The sequence below is a fragment of the Enhydra lutris genome, unplaced genomic scaffold (genome assembly GCF_002288905.1).
Source record: "Enhydra lutris kenyoni isolate GAN:26980312 unplaced genomic scaffold, ASM228890v2 scaffoldscaffold2, whole genome shotgun sequence".
Taxonomy (NCBI): Eukaryota; Metazoa; Chordata; class Mammalia; order Carnivora; family Mustelidae; genus Enhydra; species Enhydra lutris.
Genome location: NW_019154086.1, coordinates 42,164,160 through 42,187,221, shown reverse-complemented (window position 1 = coordinate 42,187,221; position 23,062 = coordinate 42,164,160). Strand labels below are relative to the sequence as shown.

Here is a 23,062-nt window from a genome sequence, read left to right as displayed (position 1 = left end):
TTTTGGATTCTGAAGCAGGAGATTCTGGGAGGGTGATGACTGGCAAAGAGCTCTCTTCCCTCTACCACCAAATCCTCTGGGTCTATTCCTCCTGAGTCCAGCGGATGCTAATGTCTGCGGGAGTCTGTGTGCCAGTGAGGCACTGTGTTCCATGGTGGCCACGGTGTGGACTGCTAACGCACAATCATAACTCTTGCACTGCATGAGTCCCTGAAGCGGGGTTCATTTAGTAAAGCCAAGAAGAAACTGAATCATGCACAGATCCCTCCTGCTTCGTGTGGAGGAAAATAGGAAGAGAATGGGTCAAGAGGTTTACTTGAGGTGCTTCAGGAAAGAGAGGTTGACCTGCTTGCTTTTATTCTAGCAGTCTTCTCAGAGTAGAAGCCATAGACCTCACATGACCCGTATGATCCAGCAACTCTGTTCTCATCTCCCATTTCTCTCTCTCACTTGCTTTCACTCCAGTCACGCTAGCCTCTTTCTGACCCTTAAATGTCAGAGTCACACTCCTGCTCCAGGATCTTTGCAATTATTATACTCTCTGTCTTTCTCCAATACTATGCAATATACTTATTTTAAATTATTGTATTTATGAACGCATTTATTACATTTATTTTCTGCCTCTCCCAAGCCATATTATCTTTATCAATCCTAGGGAAGGAAAGAGTTTAAAAAAAATGAAATTCCATGCACAATAGAGACAACTTTGGAATTTAAGGATAAACTTAACAAGAAATGGATGGAGCCTTCGTGAAGAAGACTGAATCTTCTTCAGTCACTTGTCACTGAAGTTGTAATTTCAGTGGTTGTTATAAAATAAAGGAAATGAATAAACAATGCTTTTGAGTGGAAACACTCAAGATTTTAAAAATCAATACATTCAAGATTCAGACATTAATTAAATACAAAAGTCCTAAATTTAAAAAAACTGGCTAAAATGATCTTCAATTATATGAGGAAAAAACTAAATGCTCAAGAATAGCCAGGGAACATGTTGGATATGTAATTTAAGAGTTTATAGTTATAATCTATTGAATATCTTTTTACATGACTCGATAAAAAATGATTTTGTAGACCATGTCTCTTAGCCTTCAGAATCAAAGTTATTTGTGCAACTCACTTGTATGTACTCATAAAGATATGACAACTATTAAAAGTTTGTTAATCTATTTTCTACTCTGCTGCTGTTCAGTCCTCATAATATATTTCTTCCTATCATAATTACACTGTGATGAGTTTTAAATCTGGGGGACATTAGACTACCAAAAGTGGGTTTGTTTATAGCCTCTAAAAATAAATAATACAAAATAATAGAGCATTTAAAAATGTCTGGTTACTTCCAGTGAATATGTAGAACTTGTTTGCTTTCAATGTTTGTGTATATATTTCTGTTTAAGTGTATGTTATCTGTGGATTTAAAGCCTTCCAATATTACAAGAGAGAAACTGTCCATTCCCATTCTAACCCACTGAACTTAGATTTTTTTCTGAACTTCTATGTCTCCAGTCCATTGATTCTTGTTAGGTTCATATAGGAAATATTTTCAATGTTTTTCTGATTGTGAAAATGATCCATATATATTATAAAGATAGAAACAACAGAGAAGAGAGGGAACTGGTCTGTCACATGAAAACGCACACTTAAAAAACACATACAAATGAAGGACAGAGGAGCAATTCAAGTCATTCTTAATTTCAAGGGTGTATTTACCACACACAAAACAAACAAATTCAGGCTGGAAGTATGTGAAATTCAGATGTGGCAGCCTGGTCTGGTTGACTGCATTTCAATTAACCAACCTGTGCCGATATACTGTGTCAATGTCTGGACCCCAGGCCTATATATATTTCCTTTTTGGATTGAGAACATGCACCAGACACCATCTATCTTCCTTTTACCTCCTTTCTCTTCTGTCTGCTCCCATCCTTTTGAAATGACCATGCTGGTACTTTAACTTCTTTATTTTTATTTCTGCTTAGCCACAGTTTGGGCTTATCCCCCTGATCCAAAAAAAGTAATCTCTTTTTTCCATTTCTCCCATACACCACGGAGATTCTTCTCTTCTCTCCTCAACGGAAAAGCATTTCTATCTTATTTTCCATTTATTTCTCAACTGCTTGCAATCTGGCTTACTTTCTTAATTCTCCATGGAAATGATTCTGGCACAGTTCACCAATGACCTCTGTATTTCCAAATTCAATGGAAACAATTAAGTCTTTATTTACTGACCTTTCATGGCTCTCTGCTCCCTGACATCACACCCTCCTGGTTCTCATACTTCTGCAGTTCTTTACCTCTTTCACAACTTTTTTTCCCACATAACCCCTAAATGTCCATGTTACTGGGTATGTTACTAGGACATGTTACTGGGTATGTTACTGGACAAATCCTTATTGGATAATCTCACCTTTTGTTTTCGATGACTACCCATGTATTGAAATTCCCAAACCTCTTGATCGCACAGAGAATTCTGTCCTTAGCTATAGATTCATATATCCTGTCACTTCCTCAACATATCCATCTGGGCCTGAAAATGGTATCTCAAACTCAACAGATTCAAAATAAAATTGATATTACTTCAGGCATGTTTTTGGTACATTCCCTTTTTTGACTGGTGGTACTATAGTGCACTTAGCGAGAAATCAGTTTTCCTTGAAACATCTTTATCTTCCATGAACTCATTTATTTATTTATTTATTTATTTATTTATTTATTTATTTAAATCTATTTCGAGAGAGCAAGTGAGGAGAGGGGCAGAGGAATAGAGAATGTCCAGCAGACTCCATGCTCAGCATGGAGCCTGATGTGGAGCTCAATCCCATGACCCTGAGATCATGATCTGAGCCAAAATCCAGAGTTGAATGCTCAACTGACTGAGCCACCCGGGCACCCCCACTAACTCACTTCTAAGCAGTTGCTCTATGTGTGTAGATCTTGCCTTTCAAGTGATTTTTTTTCTTTTTTCCCCTTTAATACCACAAAGGTATTCAAACTATCTCCACTGTATACATAGTCCTAATTATGTAACCAAAATACATTTCAAACCACATTAGTCCCCTGTGTAAATCCTTCAGTGCCTCACTCACACATGCAAAATAATGGCCAACCTCCTCTTAGAAGGCCTCTCTGTCATCCCTTCTCCCATCACTTTCACTGCTGTGTTCATCAGAACCCATTGCTAGCAAACTCCTCATATACTGTGCTATTTGTCATTCCTCTTCCTCCTTTCACATCATCTCCTTTTTCTGGATCTTCTTCTACTCATCCATCTTCTATTTCTTTTGTTTACCTGGGCAACTCCTATATAAGACTTGGTTCAGGCCTTATTCCAAAAGCCTTTCTAACCCTTCTCTTTGCTAGTCTTCCTTCATCTCATTGGTTTAAATACTTTTTATGGATTCTCCAGTGCCTCTCCTTATCATCATCCTCCACACAGTATATACAATTAGGTTTGCAGGCTCACAGGCAGACTGTGTCCAAGTTGGCACCCATAGAATCCTTGTTCTCAGCACAGTGGCTGGCACATGGTTTGATTCAATGCATATCTTGAATGGACGAATGCTGGTATCTTTTACTAGATTTCTTGAATGGAAAGTAGCATAGGCATTGTGGTCAAGGACATACTGTTCCATTTTTCTGATTTTCACCTCTTTTCAATTATATTAAGATCCAAGAACATTTGAAAATGTTCTGAGAACAGATCAACGATACACTGAAAACAAATTAACAATACACTGAAGACATATTTGTTAAGTTAAATATTTGTATGTCAGTTGGTGGTAATTTTTTCCTCCATTACTTTGGTACAAATCCAAATAAGAGGTTAAAACCATTGTTTTATTTAACCGTGTTTACACATTCCTGTTCCTTTACCTTGCAGAGATTTTCAACAAACTTAGAATGTTCTTGGACATACAACTATGATACAATCTACCACAAAATTAGCTATGAGCTGGACATGGTCTAGTAATATCCATTACATGTTTATTTTACATTTTAATATATATCTGTGCTCTGCTAGGCCTGAGCCAAGTCCTTAATAATTTGCTTAAATGATTGCCTTGAGTAAATTGAGTCATGATTGAGCTTCATACTGGTAAGGAAAAAAAAATCGGAATGTATTGTCAACTACATCTCACATGTCTTTAAAATTAGCTGTAGAACAAAACCATTTTAGATGATTTAAAGAAAACACTTCATGTAAATCTTATCATTAAATTCAGAAAAATATAATTTTTTGGAATATGCCTTTGATATTCCTGATAACTCTGAATTCCTCAGACTAGAAAATAAACTCACTTTCTCATACCAGCGGGTGCTAACATCATGCTTTTCAGATGGAGAGAACTACATAATCCCTCCGCTGCTCCCTTGTGCTCCCTTGGATCTATAGTGTCTTAATAATATCATCATTTGTGATTATGCTGGAAGCCATGGCTGGGAGATGCAATTTCATTTTCAGTTCTCTATATCCACAAAAATTTTGTGTTAACATCTAAGGAGCTTACGATTACTAGGTATACCGGTTCCTGTCCCATATTTCTCCTTGATTTTTTTAATGTATCCCAACATACATTTTAAAAAACGGACTTATCTAGGTAGATTTTACATACCATAAAAATCACTCTTCCAAAGAGTCCTGTTCAATAGTTTTTGGTATATTCAGAGAGTTGTGCAACCATCACCACCGAGAGGTAATAATAAGCCCCAAACACACATTTTGGTTGTCATCTCAGACCATCCCTATTCCTATGTTCCTGGCTTGCTAACTCTTAAATTCCATCTCCATCTGTTTCCTGACCTTTGATCCTTTCTCTCATTTAACACTTGCTTCTGCCCTGGGGACTTGGCATTTATATTTCCTCTCTGATTTCTGACAGTCATTAAAGATTTCAACTTAGAATTGCTTACCAGATTTCTCTCACCAGTTACTCCTGGGAGTTCTGCGGCCTTAGCTCTTCCTTAAAAATCTATCCATGCATACAACTCACCCGAACCACTCCAGACAGTTAACTGTTTCCCATTAGAGGGTCATTGAAACATTTTGCTTCCAAGTTTTGTTTTTGTGGACTTCAGTCCTTGATGAAGCTATAGCAACATGAATAAACTCAGATCTCTCTTACATAGCTTGTGAATCAAGAGGTGAAGGAATAAAATAAGGATCTTGATTAGGAGAAATCTAGAGCATGACTTCGGAAACTGGGAATTGCTTCAAAACCAAGCACATAAAGATATGAGGTACACCCAAGTGAGGCACAGATGAATTGTCTGTGGGTCCTAATTCTAGATTATCCTTCAAGACTTTGCATAGATACATACAGAATGAACCACATCTCGGTGTTCATATTGGAAATAGGTGTGGGTGTTTAGGGAGAGTTCATGATTGTCACCTTGATAGAAACAATTACTTTGTGTTTTTCATTGGTAAAATGAGGTGAATAATTCTTGCCTCTCTTACCCAACAATGACTTACGGGTTATCTTGTAAAGATTGGGGGCACACAGCAGCAAGCATCACATAATGCATGTGGGAATTCACAGAGTGTCAGCAGCAGCACGAGTGTTCCATTTTTGCAATTTCCTAGAGAGGTGGGTCTGGGTACTGACCCCTCTGCTGCTCTCTATTTAATGGAGATAACATAACAGTGATCTTGCTCAGGAAATAGATACTTTGAGCCTCAGAGCCAGTTTTTTAATGATGTACCAGAAAATCCAGCTTTCTAGTACCTGGAGACAGTGCTAGGAAGTTGCCATCCTACCCAGAGAGAGGTCCACAGGCAGGAACCAGTACTGTTATGTTATATGGGAGTGACAGATAAAAGGTAAGCGAAAGGATGTTTAGAATTGCTAAACACTATGTACATTAAAATCATCTGTCTATGAATACCAAAAGTAATGGTGAAAGATTACTATGAAGAATATGATATGTGGAATATATGAAGTCCATGATATTATGTTCTTTAATTCTAAATATATAACTTTTGTTTAAATAATAAATGGTTCTGATCTTAAAATGATCTGTATGGTTAGTTTCACTTGTGATTGGCAGCTCACAACTGGGATGAGGAATGAAACTGACGGCCAAGAAGGGAGGAAAAAAAAGAAAAGCAAAAAATTGTTTCAGTTCTGTAATTCTTGTTGTAAAACTATTAGTAAGATTTAAAATCAATAGTTTTTATAATTCTTACTTAATAATACATGCAGTTAAATAACTGTAAATTCACCAGAATAAAATTCCCATGTGTAATTCATGAGATGCTGGACCTTGCAATGGAAGTATAATTTGCATGGCTACATTTCAGTGAGGAAACTGAAAAAAACTTGCCCCAAATCCAAAAGCTGATGAGCAATGGAGCCAGGACTCAGATCTGCATTTATTACCATCTGTGACTTCCTATACCAGACAGAAATGTGGACTATTTAGCTTGCTTCAGTATTTAAAGTGACACTGGCCAGGACGGGCTTCCAGAGCTCCAGAATAAGTATAAATGCACAGGACACCACATGTAGTTTAGAGTCTGCTGTTTTCTTCCTGAAATTCTTCATATTTTTTAACAAGGGACCTAGCACTTCAGGTTTTCCCTGGACCCAGAATTATGTAGCTGGTCCTGCTTCTGGAAAAGTTCTGGATAGCTCTTTTTAAAGAGTCTTCATGTTTATAATGGGTGTCATAAACTTTAGACTTATCAACTAGCAAAATTGTTCCTGGATACCTTTGGGACTGATTCATTTCTTTTCATTTTGGTAAAACAGCTTCACCTCTCAGATATCAGTTTTCTCTTTACGGAGAATTCTACTCATAGACCCTGAGTGTGCTCACTTATTGCTAAAGTGTTTCCACCTGTGATGATGTTTCTGGAGTTCTCCAGAGGAAGGTACATCCCTGGTTCTTTCTATAGTTACCTAGAATGGCCTTCTTTCGGCCTTGAGGAAACCACAGGACTTGGGACAAATGTAACTTCCTCTAGTTTCCTGAAAGGATAATTTGACCCTTCTTAGCAGTTATCTTCAAAATACAAAAGCTGAGAGATAGAGGGAGAGAGAAACTACAACACTGTTTCTGAACTGTGTTCTACCTAGAAAGAGTGCATTGGTCTCTCACTGCGGTCCTATAGCACCCGATAGAAACATCATTAATTGCTGTTAGGGTGACCTGTGATGCTGGACACAAAGAATTGCACCAAGAAGGGAGCAACAAGCAGGACAGAGTTTATTCAATCTCCAAGGAAGGAGAGGGGCCAGACATTCTAGAGAAATGCTGCCTCAAGTTTTCTGTTAGGCTGGGCATTTTAAGGGGTTTTGAAGGATGTGAAAAGGTTGCAGTTGCCCCCATGGGAGTGGAGGGAGAGTTATGAAGTGGGGGTCAACTCTTGGCCAGGGATAGCAGGAGGTGGCAGGTTTCTTGAGGAGCTCTGTCTGGGATATGGGTTGTGATCAGCCTAAAGAAGAATATGTTTTGTAATTGGGGTCTGTTTACTAGGAATGTAGGGTCGCATAACCTAGGAGAATGAAGCATTAGGGCCACATGCAGACACCTGTGAGTTTTGTGTGTAAGCTTGGTTGGGCAGGGGGTGGGGGATGGAGGGTTTGAATGGATTCCTTTCTATTGCCCTTATCACCTGGAAGATGTGTAAATGTGTTTCTCCTCTACTAGACTTCTTTAAATAGTAGAATATTACCTTGTTCATTTTTTTTTAATCTTTGGAGTTCCAATATTTAAAAACATTTTGATGAAGTTTGGTGAAATGGAATGAATTGCCAAAGTCCCCTCCCCTGCCATATTCCATGACTTTGGCAATTACATATTTTAATCCCAATTATTTGTTTTTCAGGTAAGTTATGTGAAAACTTTGCCCAACCCCAAATAAAACTTAATGAATCCCCAAAATGCGTGTGTAAGTGCTTCATTACCTAAAAGCAATGTTTCCAATTAGTTTCTGCTTCTGGGTTTTATTTTCTCAACGTGATTTACCTAATGTTTTAGCTAAAGAGAAAATGAGCCACTGATTAAATTAATGTCTTAGCATAAGACAAAGTCAGTCACTATTAGCATAAATTCTTCTTCAACAGCATTTGACAAAAAGGACTGCTTTTTGTACTGCTGACAAAAAAGTACTGCTAATTATCTAGTCAACTATAGATATAGGTATATTCCAACTACAGTTGGAATACGGCATTCATATTAAATAAGAGTGTCTCTTGAAAGATAATGTGATTAAGGCCATCTTCTTATAGAAGAGGAAGATTTTTCTAGATGAGACTATGTAATTTTCAAAAGTGGTAGGATCAGGATCCAAACTCATCAGTCAAAATCCTGTGACTACTTAAAAAATTTAAGAGGAAATAGTAATACCAATCTTAGAGCATTCTATCAGGTAACAAAGCATGATTTCTCTTTTACTCTGCCAGGACTGCTATAACAAAATACCACAGACTGGATGAAGCAACAGAAACTTGGGGCGCCTGGGTGGCTCAGTGGCTTAAACCTCTGCCTTCGGCTCAGGTCATGATCTCAGGGTCCTGGGATCGAGCCCCGCATCGAGCCCCGCATCGGGCTCTCTGCTCAGCAGAGTGCCTGCTTCCTCCTCTCTCTCTCTATCTCTGCCTGCCTCTCTGCCTACTTGTGATCTCTGTCAAATAAATACATAAAATCTTTAAAAAAAAAAAAGCAACAGAAACTTATTTTCTTGCAGTTTTGGAGTCTAGTTCTTGGTGTTCTCAGCGCCGGTTTCTGGTGAGAACTTTCTTCCTGGCTCACAGATGGCTGCCTTCTCCCTGTGTCCTCACCTGGGCTTTCTTCTGAGCACATATGCAGAGAGAAAGCTCTCTCATATATCTCTTTCTTTTAGTAAGGACATACTAGTCTTATTGGATTAGGGCTCCACCCCTTTGGCTTCATTAACCATAATTATCTTCCGAAAGGCCCTATCTCCAAGTACAGTTACACAGGGCTGGGGGTGGGAGGTAGGACTTTAACATGAATTTTGCAGGGGCCTAATTTGGTCCATAAAAATCTCTAACTTGTTTGATGAGGTCAGAACGGAGGTATTTTGGAGCCTTCTTGCACTGGCTCACAGGAACCAACCGTGAGCCTCTCTTCCCAACTCTGCATTCAGTGACTTAAAATCGGCTTCAGTGGGAGTACTGACACGTTCAAAATCACCAACTACTATCATTCAGTGGCATCTAACATATATTATCACTGAGTCCATATGAATGTGATTATAAATCCATAATCACATATAATAATCACCACTGTATAACAAATAAAAGTAAATAAATAATGTTAACAAATGTTGCATATATATATATATATATATATATATATCAGTGAAACATTAAAGATTTGGAAATCATAAGAAAAATGAAATCTCATTTGCATTTTCTCTTTGATTAAATTTATCTCGAAGATTGTGTTCAACTTGATCAGTGAAATGGGTTTTGCAAAAAATAACTAATAAGAGATATGCATTGGCTTTTCCCAATATTTAGTTATAAAAATTTTCAAATATACAGAAAAGATGAAATACATTACAGCAAACACCCATATACCCATTATTTATACTTTATAATGACCATTTTACTACAGTTGCTTCACCATATACCCATCCATCTATCCCTCTACCCATCAATCAAAGGTTCTTAATTTTTTAATGCATTTCATAGTAAGTTGAAAACACCAGTACACTTCCACTAGATACTTCAGAATGCCTGTGATTAACTATCTGATATTTGTATTGGGCTCCTTTTTTTTCTTAAAAAGTAAAATTCCCACATGGTAAAATGTATAAATCTTAAGTGTACCATGTGATGAGTTCTTACAAATACATACTTGCATAACCTAGACCATTATCAAGATATTGAACATTAGCCTCAGCACTGAAATCTTCCTCATGCCTCTTCCAAGTAAATTCCTACCCCACCCTTTATAGGCATCACAACTGTTCTGATTTTTTTTCTTACTGTAGAAAATTGCTGCCTCCTTATTGATTCTATGAATGGAAACAATACACTATGTACTTTAAGTATGGAGCTTTTTTCATTCAGCAGATTATTTTGAGATTAGTCCATGCCGTTGTATGTACCAATAGCTCATTCTTTTCATTAATATGAAGTGTTCCACTGTATGGATATAGTACAATTTCTTGATCCATTGTCCTCTCATGGAACCCCAAGCTATTTCCAGGCTTTAGCTGTTACAAATAAAGCTCTATAAACATTTTTGTCAAGTGTTTTTGTGGACATATGCTTTCACTTCTCTTAGATAAATACTTAGGAATTGAATTACTGTGTCAAAAAATAAACATATGCTTAGTTTCATAAAAAATTGCCAAAGCTTTTTCCAGTGTCGTTGTACCATATTGCATTCCCATCAATAATGTATGAGAGTTACAACTACTCCACATTCTCTCCAACAGTTAGGTCATTTGTTAACTCATTTTTTGTTTGTTTTAACCATTCTGATGAGATGTGTGGGTATCTTTTCGTGATTTTAATAGCCATGTTCCTGCCACAAAGCAATACTGAACATATGTTCAGTATTGAACTTGGATCTCTTCCTTTGCCAAACATCTATTGAAATATTTTGCTCACTTCAATTTATTTCTTTTTGTCTTTTAATTAAGTTTTAAGAGGTCTTAAAATATATTATGGCTAGCAGGGGTGCCTGGGTGGCTCAGTGGGTTAAGCCTCTGCCTTCGGCTCAGGTCATGATCTCAGGGTCCTGGGATCGAGCCCAGCGTTGGGCTCTCTGCTCAGCAGTGAGCCTGCTTCCTCCTCTCTCTGCCTGCCTCTCTGCCTACTTGTGATCTCTCTCTCTCTCTGTCAAATAAATAAATAAAATCTTTTTTTTTTAATAAATAAAATCTTAAAAAAATATATATATATATTATGGCTAGCAGTCTTCTCTCAGATACATGTTTGTAAATATTTCTTTGAGTGACCTGTTCATTTTTTAAAACATCTTTTTTTTTTTTTTAAGATTTTATTTATTTATTTATTTGTCAGAGAGAGAGAGAGAGAGCGCGCGCGCACGGGAGAACACAAGCAGATAGAGGCAGAGAGAGAAGCAGGCTCCCCACTGAGCAAGGAGCCCGATGCGGGACTCGATCCCAGGACCCTGGGATCATGACCTGAGCCGAAGGCAGCGGCCTAACCAACAGAGCCACCCAGGCGTCCCTAAAACATCTTTTGATGACAGAACTTTTTACTTTTCATGAGGTCTAATTTATCATCTTTTACTTATATGGTTATTGCCTTCTTATTTCTGTCTACAAAATCCTTGCTTAGCCCTGAATTATAAAGATATTATACTGTCCTTATGTTTTAAGCTTTATAGATTTAGCTAATATATTTTAGTTTATGATCTACCTTAATTTTTGTGTATAGTATTAGATAGTCTTTGAAGTTAATTATTCCCATATGGATATCTGGTTGTTCCAGACCATTTGTTGAAAAGATTTTCTTAATTGCCTTTGAATTCTTTTGGCACCTTTGTCAAAACTTAATTTACCACCCAGGTATGATTGTATATTTGGACTCCCCATTCTTTAGACTGATCTGTTTATTAATCCTATGCTAGGGTCACCTGTGTGGCTCCATGGGTTAAGCCTCCAACCCTTGATTTCGGCTCAGGTCATGATCTCAGTGTCCTGGGATTGAGCCCTGTGTGGGCCTCTGTGCTGGCTACAGAGCCTACTTGTCCCTCTCCCTCTGCTCCTTCCCCAACTTGCTCTCTCTCTCTAATAAATAAACAAAATCTTAAAAAAAAAAATCCTATACCAGTTTCACATCATCTTGATAACTATAGGTTTACAGCAAGTCTTGAGTTTAGCAAGTGTAAGGTCTCCAAATCTGTTCTTTTTAAAGATTGGTTTAGATATTCTAGGTCACTTATGCTTCCATATAAGCATTAGAATCAATTTCTACCAAAACGCCTCTTGGGATTGTGTTGGATTGAACTGAACCTATAGACCAATTTGAAGTGAATTGATATCTTAATGGCTCTGGGCCTTCAAAATCAATGAACTCCATTAAATGGACTCCAATTATGTAGGTCTCTTTTACTAACTTCCATCAGCGTATTATAGTTTTCAGGGTAAATGTATTTTATATCTTTTGATAAATTTATCTCCAAATATTTTGTTTTTTGATCCTATTCTAAATAGAAATATTTCTGTAATTTCATTTTCCATTTTTTTGGTATAAATGTATATAAATGCAGTTAATTTTTAATTGTATCCTGTGACCTTGCCAGCTCATTTATTATTTTTGGTATCTTTATTATAGTGTCCTTAGTTTTTTTTTTATGTTAAAAATTTTGTCATATTGAGATAGTGAGATGTTTGTTTATTTTTTAATTTTAGGCCTCCTAAATATTTTATTGCCTTACAGTAATTAGTTAGGACCTTTAGTACAAGGTTCAGTAAAAGTGGTGGAAGAGGGTATTCTGGTTTTTCTCAGATCATAGTGGAAAAGTATTAAATATTTCAACATTAAGTAGCTTCTTCAATACCATTTGTCAGGTTGAGAAAGTTTTATTATTGTTAGTTGGCTGAGAGTTGCCATGAATACATGTTGAATTTTGTCAAATTTTTTTTTGTAATCTGTTGAAATGATCTTACTGACTTTATCTTTTATTGTTAGTATGGTGAATTACATTGGTTGATTTATGATTGTCAAACCAGCCTTATATTCTTAGGATGAAATCCCTTGATCAAGATGTATTCTCTGTGTATCACTGGAGTTGATTTGTTAATAGCTCATTAAAAATCTTTTGTGACTTTAAGAGAAATATTGGTTTAGAGTGGTTTTGGTAATATTTTTTATCAGGTTTCAATATAACAATTATATTGACTTTATAAAATCAATTGTAAAGTGTTTCTTTCCTCTGTATTTTCTCAATAATAGTGGTGTGATTTCTTTCTCAAATGTTTGATAGAATTAATCAGGGAACCATCTAGACCTGGAAATTTCCTTGTGGAAGGATTTCAATAAGAAATTCAATTCCTGTGTTAGATACAGGATCATATACATTTTCCATTATATCTTGCATTAGTTTTTTTTTTTTTGAAGATTTTATTTATTATTTGACAGAGAGAAACAGTGAGAGAGGGAACACAAGAAGGAGGAGTGTGAGAGTGAGAAGCAGGCATTCCACTGAGCAGGGAGCCAGACACGGGGCTTGATCCAAGTACCCTGGGATCATGACCTGAGCTGAAGGCAGACACTTAACAACTGAGCCACCCAGGAGCCCTTTACATTAGTTTTTGTAAATTGTATTCTTAAGACATTCAAATATAGCTGTATTTTCAATACATTGATCTATTTTATCTTGTTTGTTCAATTCCTGATAATTTATTTTTTTCTTTTTCTTTGTGGTAAGTCTAGTTAGGTTTATTAATTTTGTTGATGGTTTCCATTGTTAATATTTCATTGAATGCCAACATATTTATTTTCTTCCTTATGTATACTTTGAGTTTTTACTTCCTTAGATGGGGTCTTAAATGATTCTCTCTAAAGAAATGTTTCTGATATAAATAGTTGAAAATATAAATTTTCCTGAAAGTATGACTTGAGATGCACTGTGCAAATTTTGGTATGTTGTATTGTTATCATTCATTATAATTTCCTTCTTGATGTCTTCTTTTATGCACAGATTATTTAGAAATGTGTTATTTAAATTTTCAAATATTACCAGTATAAAGATATTTTATTACTAATTTAAAAGTTAATTCAACAATGGTTAGAGGGTATACTCTGTATGATTTTAATTCTTTTAAGTTTTTTGAGACTTGTTTTATTGCTGGCATATGATATATCTTAGTGAATGTATTATTTGTAATAAAAAAAGAGCATGGATCTTGTAGTTCTTGGGTATAATGTTCTATAAATATCAATTAGGTTAAGTTAGTTAATATTATTGTTCAGATCTTGGCTATTTGTCTATCATCTCTCTATTTATTGTTCCTAGTGTTCTATCAATTGCTGAGAAGCTTCTTCAATCTTCAACTGTGAATGTGGAATTGTCAGTTTCTTCTTTTAATTCTTTCAAGTCTTTTCTTGAATGTGGAGTTCTGTTTTTGAAGATTGGTGTAACTTTTTATATTTATATTCTTATTCAAGATAAAGTGAAATATTTTATTATAACATGTCCTTATTTATCTTTGATAATATCTTTTTCTTGAAAACAACTTTACGTGATATTGATTATTACCTCTCCAGCCTTCTTATGCTTACTGTTTGCTTGGTATATATTTTCATCCATTAATTTGTCTTTATGTATCTTTAAGTTTTCATCGAGTGTAATAATAGTTTCAGGTGTACACTATAGTGATACAACACTTCCATACCATCACCTAGTACTCATGACAAGTGCAGTCCTTAATACTCATCACCTATTTAACCCATCCCTCTCTAACCTCCCTTCTGGTAACCATCAGCATGTTTTCTGCAGTTAAGAGTGTATTTCTTGATTTACCTCCCTCTCTCTTTTTTATTCCTTTGTTCATTCATTTTGTTTCTTAAATTCAAGTGTGAGTGAAATCATATATTTGTCTTTTTCTGACTGACTAATAATTTGGCTATTGTAGATAACAGTGCTATAAACATTGACATGCATGTATCCCTTTGAATTAGTATTTCTGTATTCTTTGAATAAACATCTAGTAGTGCTATTACTGGATCATAGGGTAGTTCTATTTTTAACTTTTTTTTTTTTAAAGATTTTATTTATTTATTTGACAGACAGAATTCACAAGTAGGCAGAGAGAGAGGAGGAAGCAGGCTCCCCGCTGAGCAGAGAGCCCGATGTGGGGCTCGATCCCAGGACCCTGGGATCATAACCTGAGCTGAAGGCAGAGGCTGTAACCCACTGAGCCACCCAGGCACCCCTATTTTTAACTTTTGAGGGACCTCCATACTCTTTTCCAGAGCAGCTGCCCTAGTTTGCATTCCCACCAACAGTGTAAGAAGGTTCCCCTTTCTTCCCATCCTTGCCAACACCTGTTGTTTCTTGTGTTGTTGGTTTTAGCCATTCTACCAGGTATGAGGTGATATATCACTGTAGTTTTGATTTGCATTTCCCTGATGATGAGTGATGTTGAGCATCTTTTCATGTGTATATTGGCCATCTGTATCTCTTCTTTGGAGAAATGTCTGTTTATGTCTTCTGCCCATTTTTTAGTTGGATTAGTTGATTTTTTGGGGTATTGAGTTTCAGAAGTTCTTTAGAGATTTTGGATACTAAACCTTCATCAGCTATGCCATTTGCAAATATCATCTCCCATTCTGTAAGTTGCCTTTTACTTTTGTTGATTATTTCCTTTGCTGTGCTGAAGCTTTTTATTTTGATGTAACCCCAATAGTTCATTTTTGCTTTTGTTTCCCTTGCCTCAGGAGACCTATCTAGAAAGAAGTTGCTGTAGCTGATGTCAAAGAAGTTACTGCCTGTGTTCTCTTCTAGAATTTTTATGGTTTCAGGTCTCACAGTTAGGTCTTTCATCTATTTTGAATGTATTTTTGTGTATGGTGCAAGAAAATGGTCCAGTTTTATTCTTCTGCAGGTTGCTGTCCAGGTTTCTCAACACCATTTGTTGAAAAGGCATTCTTTTTCTCATTGGATGTTCTTTCCTGCTTTATTGAAGATTAGTGGACCATATAGTTGTAGGTTCATTTCTGTGTTTTTCATTCTGTTCCATTGATCTATGTGTCTATTTTTGTGCTAGTATCATGCTGTTTTGATCACTACAGCTTTGTATTGTAACTTAAGTCTGGAATTGTGATGCCTCCACCTTTTTCTTTTTCAGGGTTGCTTTGGCTATTCAGGATCTTCTGTGGTATCTGTATTTTTATTTAATTCATTCATTTTTTAAAAGATTTATTTATTTATTTGAGGTGGGGCAAGGCAGAGGGAGAGGGAGAGAGAAGTTTAAGCAGGCTCCATGTCCAGCGTTCTGACATGAGGTTTGATCTCCCGATCCTGAGATCATGACCTGAGCTGAAACTAAGAGTTGGATGCTTAACTGACTGTGCCACACAGGCATCCCTCTGTATCTTTACTTTAGGGTGTAATATCTATATGCAGTATATAATCAGGTCTTATTTTTTTTATCCATACTGAAAATTTCTGGCTTTTAATAAATCTATTGAATGTTTAGTTATAATCACTTACATAACTTTTAGTGGGTTTTCCCTTCTGGATTATAGTACATATTCTTAACTTTTTACAACATAGTAGAGCTAATATTATACCACTTCATATTAATGTAGAAACACTGAAAACATGTGGGTCCATTTACTCTACTCTCATCCTTATTGCTACAGTTGTCACATGTAGTAGCTCTTCTGTACGTTATAAACTCCTTAGGGGCTAAAATTTTTGGCTAAATCATTCCTAAGTATCTAAAGGAATTAAGAGAAAAGAGTCTTTTCATTTGCCCATTCCATGAACTTCATTCCTCATCAACCTACAAGTTTTCGGCTGGTGTAATTTCCCATTAGCCTGAAAAACTTTCCTTAGCATTTCTTATAGTTCAGGTGTGGTGGTGACAGATTTTACTTTACCTTAAAATATCTTAATTCTGCCTTCATTTTTGAAGCATATTTTCATTTGACATAGAATTCTAGGTCAATAGTTTATCTTTCACTTCTGAGTTTTGAGAATTCTTAATATATTCTAGATATTTGCCCATTTGGGCATATATAATTAGCAAAATTTTCTCCCAATCTGTAGTTTGTCTTTTTACTCTCTTCACATCTTTTGCAGACCAATAGTTTTCAATTTTGATGATGTCCAGTTTATCATTGTTTTCTCTTATGGATTGTGATATTATTGTCAAGTTTAAGAACTCTTTGCCTAGTCCTAGATCCTAAATATTTTCTCCCTGTTTTCCTAAAACTTTATAGTTCTATATTTTACATTTAAAATATCCGAGGCATTTTGAGGTATTTTTGTGTAACATATGAAGTTTAGCTTGAGATTTATATTTTTACCTGTGTATATCCAATTGCCCCAGCACCATTTGTTGAAAAAGCTATATTTTCTCTATTGATTTTTTTTGACATTTGTAAAAAAAAAAAATCATTTGAACAAACTTGTGTAGATCTATTTTTTGACTTCTTATTCTGTTCCATTGATCTATGTGACTATGCCTCTACCAATACCACACACTCCTCATTATTGTAGCAGTATATTAGGCCTTAATATTAGGTAGAGGGATTTCTACCTCTTTTTTTTCATAAGTGTCTTATCCTACAATGCTGTAGGCAAGGTGTTAGTCTGGCTGCATTATCCTCTGGAGGCTTGACTGGGTGTATGTGTTTCCAAGCTTTATCAGCTTGTTGGCATAATTTACTTTCTTGCCGCTATGATTAAAGTGTCTGTCTTACTGCTTGCTGTCAGCTGAAGTCTGTCTGTTGTCCTCTGCCACCTGGACCTCTTCCTGCGTTCACTTACAATGTGGCAGCTTACTTTGTCAAGTCAGCAATAGAGAAAAAATCTTTCTCCGTTCAGCTAAGGTAAAAGTGACATCCCATAATCTTTGTTATATAATGTGACTTAACTAAGGGGGAGACATCCTATCTCATTTTCATATCCTATTGTTTTAGAAGCAAGTCAGGAGTCCTGCCTATCTTCAAGCTATGATAAGTGTTGTCATCAACTCATGTAATTTTAATGTGCTAGAAATTATTCAGTAAAATTATATAATCACCTAGGTTAATGATAAGATTATACATGATACAATACAGAATCCCATGATGGCACATAAAATGGTTTAAGAGCATTGCATGCTCTTGTCTGTTGTACTGGTTCACTTTTTTACACTTTGTGTGAGGGCAGGTTATTGAGAAGTAGAGGCCTCAAGCACATATATATGAGAGAGACAGACAGACAGACAGACTACCTGGAATATGAATCAGAACATCCTCTTTTGTGCCAGGCTCTGGGTAAAAGAAAAAGGAAGACTCTAGTGATTCAAAACAGGAGTGAAAATGATATGAAAATAGAGGAGAGATAGAGAGACCATGACCACAGAGGTGGTAGGGATTCCATGGATGAGCTACCCCGGTGCATAAGCCCCTCCGCCAACTTCCTGCACAGACCTATGAATAATGCAACATTCCGGAATGTTTTAAGTCCCCTTGAGCAGAGGGAAAGGACCAGGGCATCTGTGAAAGACTGTGGGTATAAAGAGAATGTCATACTGTCCATGATGTCAATGAACATTAATTAACTAATACTTGGAACCTCAGTTTTCTTATGAATAAAATAAATAATATGAAATAATACTATTTGTGGGGCATCTGGGTTGCTCAGTTGTTAAGCGTCTGCCTTCCGCTCATGTCTCGCATGGTATCAATAGTCTAGTCCCCTCCCTTCCCCAGCCCCCGGGATCCAGAACACTATCTACCTCATCACTTGGCAGAATTCTACAAGATTTTTTCCACAAGTTGATGAAATGAGAAGCTCTGTGACATTATATACATTGATGAAGAGTAAGAAAAGTGAAATCTTTCTCTTAAGGAAGTGCCTGCTTAACTAATTCACATCCACATTTTCAGTAAGAAAAAATGTAATAAATTATTACTGGTTCAAATCTGTGTTTCTATTGCACGAAGCTCCCATTTTTTCACTCCGCCAATCGTTATTTCCTTCTTACATTCTTAAATAGTGTGTCACATATTGCTCATAAAAATACCATGTATGATAAAACTGGAGAGTCAGTCCCTATATAACGATTTTATAACAGAGGGAAGAACAAAAGAGTCTTGTCTATATTGTCCTGCATTTTCATTTATACACAACTTAGATAATTTAAAATAGAAGATACAAGCTTAATACTGTTTTTTTTTTTTTTTTAAGACTTATTTTGTTTATTTATTTTGAGACGTAGGGGAACAGGAGGGCAGGCAGAGGGAGAAGAGCTCAAGCAGACTCCACTCTGAGCTCAGAGCCGGAGGTGGGGTTCCATCTCGCAACTCTGAAATCACTACCTGAGCTGAAATCAAGAGTCAGCCACTCAACCGACTGAGCCACTCAGGCGCCCCCAAGCTCACTACTGTTTGGACTGGCCTTCCTTGTCTTTATTTACCATTACTGTGCAACTAATACTTATTACAAATGCAATACCACATAGCTTTTAAAGAACTTCATAATTATATCTTGCCAAATGATTACATCTCATCAACGTAATCTCTCCCCCACCCCCCACAAACACAGAAAATCAGATGCAAGAAAAGATTTGTTTGCTTAGTTTTTAGCAGAGTTTTACCTTGAGGTTGGTAGCATAAAGAACATGTGAGAAGTCTTTTTTTTTGTTTTGTTTTTAGATTTCATTTATTTATTTGGGGGGGGGGCAGAGGGAGAGGGAGGAAGAGTCTTCAGCAGACTCTCTGCTGAGTGTGGAGCCCGTGGGGCTCAAACCCAGGACCCTGAGATCATGGCCTGAGTTAAAAGTAAGAGTCAGCTGCTCAACTGACTGTGCTACCCAGATGCCCCATGAGAAGTCTTCTTGCCTTACATAAGCAGTACTCATGTAGAAATCCCGCAGACAGTAAAAGGATGAGTAACTAATTGTTTTGAAAAAAATGAATTCTTAGCAAGAAAAATGCCATAGTTCTGAAACAAAATTTTCCAAATAATGGCAACTGATTTAGAAATGTTACATAAACTTCCTAAATATTTGTTTTTATGTGATTTTTATTTGGCAAGATTTACCTATTTAACTATATGGAAAATGTTATATTAATAATTTCATACATCTTTTACATAGTTACTATATATACACATAGATGCATATATACACAAAGAAAGAGAATAAACTTCCTTATACATTTCCAAAATTCTTTCTCCAAAAAACATTAGATTTTGTTCACTAAGACAATAGTTCTCAAGTGTGGTCCCTAGACCAGCAGCATTATATTGAAACTGCTAAAATATGCAAAACCTCAGACTCTACCCTAAACCTACTGAAGGAGAAGCTATGGAGATGGGCCCAGCAATCTGCAATTTAACAAGGCCTCAAGGGGATTCTGATGTGCGATTAAGTTTGAGAACCCCTGCTCTAAGAAATCCTTAGCTTAAGGGTAGTTGTAATGAATGCACTTCTTCTAACACTGTTCATCCAAAATTGAAGAGAAAAAAAATTTTTAAGTATTTTTTAAAAGGGAAAGCAATTAAATACTTCTAAAAAACTGAACTATACAGGTGTGATAGAAATGTCAGCTTATCAAGCTAACAAGAAAATTTTCTTTAAAAGTAAAAGTTAGTAAGGAAATAATAGCTAATGCCTTGGCAGTGCTTACTATCTGGGCGCCAGGCAAGGTCGTAGCACTTTATACACAATAAGACAATCCTCAAAACAACTCATAAAGGTAAGTATTATTATTCTGCTCATTTTACAGATGGGGAAACTGAGGCATGGAGAGGTTAAATATGACTTGCCCAAAGCATGGAGCTGGTAAGAGGAAAGTGAGGCACAGAGTAGCGAGTGGCAGAGCTGGGACGCTAATTCTAATTGGATGTTTCTGTAGCACCTGATCTTAATTATGAGGAAATTTCTTATAAGTACGTTTATTACAAGCTTATAATAATTAAGAACTTAATTTTTATTAATAGACCATTTGTTTATTTCCGAAAAGCAGCGCATTGGTATAAAGACACTATTTGTAGACAGGTGAAAACAGAGACCTTTGGGCTTCATCAGACCAATCCACATGTTATGATTTGGCCAGCAGAGTAGCTTGCTTATTTATTTGTCTATTGATATTTCATTCTGAGACAGTAGGTGGAGTGACACTCCCTTCCCTCATTCTCTGATGTCTTGTACTTATAGCACAAAAGTTCTGGATCAGGAAAACAAAAGTCATATCTGAATCATAAAAATAGAGGGGTCACAGCCCCTCAATCAATTCCTAGATTTAAGCCATTTATACACTCAAAACCCCATGAACGAAACAGGGACCAGGTCCCCCTGAGGAAGGACCCTGAGACATTACCAAAAATTGTTACTATTACTATTTCCCACAGCCTTCCCCAAAGGGATCTATGGCCTTTTATCAGTGTAACTGTGCATTGAGGAAAATGAAATATTCAGACCTTTCTGGGATTACTGCCTCTGAACTAATTCCAAGAGAACCAAAATATCACTGGGGCCACAGGTCAGAGCAGAGGCTTAAAAAGCTCAGGTGATCAATGGAGTTGCAACTCGGATCTGTCTCACAATGGGACCAGTGGGTCCTGGAGCCTGTCCTGTGGTGCAAAATGCACAATTGGAAGGTATATTCAGCTGCTAGTACAGTTTCCACATAGGTTCCCTGACCTGTGGAATGAAGGCTACTGTGGTGGAAAAGGCCAAGTGAAGCTGCTATGGCCTCCTCTCTCTAGCAAAATAGTAAACCAAAAGCAATACTGCATTCCTGGAGGTATCACAGAGATTAGTGCCACCAAGAGTGGTGATTATCACCATATCCTCATTCAATTTTATATATTTGGCCTGTGCAGAAGACAGATGAATCTTGGAGAATGACAGTGCATTATCATAAGCTTTACCAGGTGGTGACTCCAACTGCCGCTGCTTTACCAGATGTAGTTTCACTGCTTGAGCAAATCAGTCTATCTTTGTGTACCTGGGATGCAGCTATTGATGTGGCAAATGTCTTCTTCTCTATCCCTGTCCATATGGTCCACCAGAAGCAGTTTGCTTTCATTTGGTAAGTCCAGTGATATACCTTCATTGTACTACCTCAGGGGCATATCAGCTTTCTAGCTCTGTGTCATATTTTAGTTCATGGGGACCTTTATCACTGTTTCTTTCTGTAAGACATCATGCTGGTCTATTACATTGATGACATCATACTGGTTGGACCTAGTGAGCTAGAAGTAGAAACTATTCTAGACTTACTGGTAAGACATTTGCTTATCAGAGGATACGAAATAAATCCAACAAAAATTCAGGGGTCTTTTACTTCAGTGAAATTTCTAGTGGTTCGGTGGCATAGGGCATATTGAGATATCCCCTCAAAAGGGAAAGATAACTTGTTGCATCTGGCCATTCCTACAACAACAACACCAAAAAGGTACACAATGTCTAATGGGACTCTGGATTTTAGAGGCCACATATCCCTTATTTGGGTCTATTATTCCAGCCCATTTACCAAGTGACCTGAAATGCTGCTGGTTTTGAGCAGGGCCCAGCACAAGAGAACACTCTGCAATGGGTCCAGGCTGCTGTAAAAGCTACTCTGCCCCTTGGGTCCTATGATCCAGCACATCCAGTGGAACCTGAGCAGTCAGGGGCAGATGGGGTGCTGTTTGGAATCTTTGGCAGCCCCTACAGGTGAATTTTAATGCAGACCCTTAGAATTTCAGAATAAAATCCTGCCATCCATTGCAGAAAACCATTCTCCTTTGAGAAATATCTCTTGGCTTGCAATGGGCATTAGTAGAGACCAAACACCTGAGCAGGGGCACCTGGTCACCTATAACCTAAATTACCCATCATGAACTGGATGACATCTGACCATCCAAGCCATCAAGCTGGATGTGCACTGCAGGGCACTATCATCAAATGGAAGTAGCATACATGCAGTGGGGCCTGAGCAGGCCCTGAAGGCATGAGTTACATGAAAAAGTGGCCCAAATGTCTACAGTCCCTTCTCCTGCCACACTTCCTTCCCTTTCATCATGCACTTGTGGACTCATAAGGAGTTCCCTTCCAACAGTTGACAGAGGAAGAAAAGACTCAGGCTTGGGTTACAGATGGTTCTGCACTGTATGCCTGCACCCTTTGAAAGCGGACAGCCACAGCACTATCCCTTCCTGAGATATCCCTGAAGGCCAGCAGTCAAAAATGGGTTGCATTTTTAATGGTAAATAGTGTAGTTGTATGAGGTTATATGACATTATGACCTTGTTATTTACATTTGGAGATTAAGTATGGTTTAAAGAGATGTGTATGTGTGCCAATTTGACAAGGAGTGAACTTGTGATGGTTAATTTATGTGTCAACTTGACTGGCCCAAGGGATGCCAGATACTTAGTTAAACATTCTGAGTATGTCTGT

The 23,062-nt window shown here is 37.0% G+C and overlaps 1 pseudogene; it reads left to right on the top strand.

The window, feature by feature from the left end:
• Positions 1–22,790, top strand: part of LOC111146229 — a 28,334-nt pseudogene extending 5,544 nt beyond the window's left edge.
• The last annotated feature ends 272 nt before the right edge of the window (positions 22,791–23,062 follow it).